This window comes from Nicotiana tabacum, chromosome 4 (genome assembly GCF_000715075.1).
Source record: "Nicotiana tabacum cultivar K326 chromosome 4, ASM71507v2, whole genome shotgun sequence".
Taxonomy (NCBI): domain Eukaryota; kingdom Viridiplantae; phylum Streptophyta; class Magnoliopsida; order Solanales; family Solanaceae; genus Nicotiana; species Nicotiana tabacum.
The window spans coordinates 82,377,604-82,382,540 of record NC_134083.1 but is presented as its reverse complement, the minus strand read 5'-3'; positions in this window follow the sequence as shown (position 1 = coordinate 82,382,540).

Sequence of the window (4,937 nt, the reverse complement as noted above, 5' to 3'; positions counted from 1 at the left end):
TGAGAATATATAAAACTTCTATAAGAGAAATGGAGATATGGTAATACTTCCATTTTGACCTTAAGATAGTGTCGATAATTTCAGAATTGCTATAGCTACGTAAAACTAACATCCATTAACTTCCATTAGTGATCAAACTACAACCATTATAACCATGCATACACTAGGTCTAATTAAAGGCTAAATGAACTTCGATAAAGTATGCAAGAATTAAATTTGGAAGAAGACAATAGTTTAGGAATGAAAATCGAGAAAAGAAAGTTGTTTAATTTGAGATTAAATGTTATAAGAGTTGGAGGCTTGGCTCTCTCGGGAGGTATTCCTTCACTTTTTAACGAAGGAATTTTCTGGGAGTCTAATCTTAACATTATTCTAAATGATGAAGCCTTTATGAGTGTTGAAATTGATTTTAATTATAATATAATGATGACACCTTTAAACGTATATCGAATTATCTTTTATTAGTGTCGAAATCGATCTCGGTAAGGTCATGATGACACCTTCAAATACATCAAGCTCTAAAAATTTAAACTAGACGGAAGTCCTGAGATCTTTGTAGGGGGAGATGCACCTTAAAGCTCATCATATCCATTAGGTCAATTAATATTGCATCTCCTTTATATATTTGTACCATTTTCATTAATGTGATGCTTGTGGTTTCCTGAGTCGGGATATATTAGAAACAACCTCTCTATCTCCAAGGTAGGAGTAACGTCTTCGTACACACTATTATTCTCAAACCCCACTATGTGGAATTATACTGAGAATGCTATTATTGTTGGGCTTATCACAATAACCTCTAGTTTCCCATTAAGCAAACTAGCCTAATAACTTGTTGGGTGTGCGAACAAAGTCCCACATTAGCAGTTGAAAAGATTGGGAGACTACATATAAGGTGTAGGGATCCTTTAATAGTGCGAGGCTTTTGGGAAAAACCGTGTGAGTTTGGCCCAAAACGGACAATGTCACACCATGAGTTAAAAGTATATTTGGGATTTAGCCCAACAATTGATATCAGAGCTCTGATTATTTATCCGAATTTTTACGGAATGAAGGCGAATATGAGCAAGATGGTATATTTAAATGAGAGCAATTATAGTGTTTGGAGAAGCAAGATAAAAGATTTGTTGTTCATGAAGAAGATGCATCTACCAGTTTTTGCAGCTCAAAAACCCAAAACTATATCTGAAGAAGATTGTGATTTCGAGCACCAGCAAGTATGTGGATATATACGAAAATGGATTGAAGATAATATTCGCAACCATATTGTAAATGAGACACGTACGAAATCATTGTGAAAAAGCTAGAGACTCTTTATGCTTCAAAACCCAGGAGCAACAAGTTATTTCTACTAAAGCAATTGATGACATTTAAATACAAAGAGGGCAGTCCTATTCTTGATCATATAAATAATTTTCAGGCTGTCCTTGATCAGCTGTGTAGAATGGGAGTTAATTTTGATGATGAGATACAAGGACTTTGGCTTCTTAATACTATGCCAGACTTTTGGGAAACTCTTCGTATTTATTTGACGAATTCAGTCCCCTGAGGTAAGGTGACCATGGACTATGTCAAGAGTGTTATGTTGAACGAGGAAATAAGGAGAAAATCTTCGTCCTCACAAGCAGACATCTTGGTTACAGAAGACCGAGGGAGAGATAGAACAAGAGATTCGAGGAATAGAGATAAAAGTGGAAGTAAGGTCCAAATACCATAATATCACGTGCAACCACTGTGATCAGAAAGGACATATTTATCATAATTGGGTTTTTCTTCTTGTTGAAAGAAATTATAAATCTCTCATATTTGGCTAGTCCCTTTTCTTATAAGAAAAGGTTTGGACTTCTATAAATTGAGGATCCTTTCTTCTCATTTAGTAGCATCCACAATGTAATCATATGGGCTTTGAGAGTCTTGTTTAGGGGGAGAATTTCGGGACAAGTGTTAGTCTGCCATTTTCGTGAGGTTGTTCTCTCTATATTTTGTACTCTCTTTTTATATAGTGATGGATTGCTCATCCCCGATGTAGATGTAGGCCAATTGACCGAACCACATTAAATATTTGTGTCTCTTTTGGTATATTTCTCTTTTATTGTCTGATTTATCGTTGTTCAAGATTTGTTTTACTAGCTTCCGCATGTCATGTGATTATTTAGATCCTAACTCAATTTAACATCAACTCTCAATCTTTTGTTTCCCTAATTTTTCTTTTTTGTAATGATGGTAGAAGGAGAGAGCAATTGGGTTCTAGACTTCTCTTCATGAACTAAGATTTTGACCCACTTCTTTATTTTTCGCGAGAGAGGCATTTTGTCCAAATCGAATAAAAGGATATATTTCATGCATCCGAGGAGTATTTTTCAGTTGTTTTGGAACTAGAAAGTGTAGTAGTTTTTTTTAATTATACAACATCAATAATTAGAGGCGACGCCATAATTTGAAACTTAATTATAAGTTAAAATTTTAATCTTTTTTAGTTATTACATTCTAAATTAATACATATTTAATATATTTTTAAAAATAAATTCAAAACTTATATCAAAACCATTGAGTTTGGTCGAACTCATAGCTATGGAGAGCTAGATCCGCCAATAACAAGACAATTTGAATGTGAAATTTGGATGGGACAATTATCACCCCTAATGTTGTTGGATAATGATGAAGTCATTACATGTCATTTCCATCTTTCGTGGCAACCGACATATTGTTATTGTTTGTACATGTGAACATCATTTTCCCCTTTGGTATTACAGTGTGTTTACATTCAAAGGAATCCCATCAATATGACAAAGCTAGCCGGGCCATGCATATCTTCAATTCCACGAGCAAGCTTCAACTGAACATTTGAGTTTTCATTGTACTATATTTTCCAAATTAAGTCAATATAAACTTTGTATTAATTCGAAGCACATGGCCAATAATTGGCCATGACCAACCATAGGTGGAACCAAGATTTAATGTTTATTAGTTCATACAACAACTTCAATAAATTTGTAATAGTAACTGGATTCACGTTCAAATATTTATATATTTAGTGAATTTTTCGCATATATATTATTTGGACAAAAATTATTAGGTTAACGTGAATCTGTATGTTGCGTGGAGGATCCGCCCTCGTAGCCAAGTACAGAAAAAATTTATGGCTTCTCGCTTAGCACGCTTTGTTTCCTTACTAGACGACATCTTGCGTGACAAATGAACAGTATTCTTTTCTTTGTTTAGGTTTTCTTGTCACATGGACTTACTTAGTGAAAACGAAGAAAAGAGTCCGAGTTTCAGAAAAGTGAAGAAAAAAAACTTCAGGAAAAGGAATGTATCTCATTTGTTTGATTGAAAAGAAAAATAACTTTGAACTTCGAATCAAGGATATAAATGATGTGTATCTTCTCCCAAACGGATTTAATTTATGTATGCACAGAATTTTTACATGGTCGATCAGTGTGTTTTAAATTGTTATAACATGTAACTTGTCGTACTTTTTAAATTACTTTAATTCACTTTTATGAACAAGTTAACCATTTGAAATTATTTGAGAGTTATAGCAGAAGCTGTTTCTCTCTTTCTTCACTGAACAAAATACTGTAACATCATAAATGAAAACTCACCGACATATTTTAAATTTTAATACTGAAAGGTAATTAGCTTTGCCTTTCTATTTTTTTTAAATTTTTTTTACTTAAAACTCTTTTATCAACTAAACAATTATATCAAGTGCCAGGATGATGTTAGGACCCACATCCTTACTATTATGTTTATTAATTTAATATAAATATGGGATGCTAATAAATATATATTAAAGAATGGAGAGAATATTATAAGGGTGTGGAGGAGTTTTGCAAAGTTATCTGGAGTAGGAATCAATCATATAATAAAGCCGCTAAAGGCGAAATAGGTCTCTATTCCTATCCTTAAAATTGATTTGATGTTTTAGGCACGTTTTCTCCTACAGTATTGGGATAGTTTCCGAAATTATGTACGAGAAAATCTATCGAGAAATAGCAAAGATTTATTTCGTAAGACTCGTGAATATTCAAAGATTACGATCTCAGCGGTACGATTCTTCCTGATTTTCTCAATCGAATCGGATTTTGATCGTCTAGGGATTTGGACTGCCTTTTTCTTTTTTTCTTTAAATAGGACGAATATGTTCATATATTTGACCCAAAATAATTCCTTGTTTTTTCCCTCAAATAAGTCCCTTGTTCTTATTTAACAGATGAGTTAATTCAATACTACAATTTAAGTCAGTTTTTATATAAATCCAAGCGATGATACAGATGATGAACCAACGTATTATAGTATATATTTTTTCTTTTATTAACAAGCAAGGAAATATCACAAATATATTTTTTGATCGTTAGAAATATCACAAAGATATATCAAAAGTAGACCAAATAATACAACAAAATACCACGAATCCTTGCTGATATCTTGGAATTCCTAAAGATATTCTAAACTTTCCCTACATATTGTTTATATTGCAGTATCAAGAAATACAATTTATATAAAGTCAGTTTATATACAAATTTAATACAATTTATACATTTGTATCATGTCATATATAGGGAAATGGAACTGTAAAGCAGTTATATATAAAGTTTGGCATCTTTGTTTTTCTTTTTTGGTCCTTGTAATATACTATATAGTTAGTATATTCTTAATCATTGTTTTTAATTAGCTCATTTATCGAACTGTAAAACAATTTATTATTTAAATTAAAAAAAATAAAAAAAAAAGCTACCTAAAATTCTCATTTAGCTATGACGCATTACTCATGTGACTTCCTTTCGGCCCTATTTTGTGGGAAAACAAATTGCATGTTGTTAGTTTCATCATCACACATTAGATGAGTTTGATATTACTATTACCTATAGGATAACATTTGAAGTTGAATATGTTCAAATTGATACTTTTAAGAACAAATCCATTATAAGCCA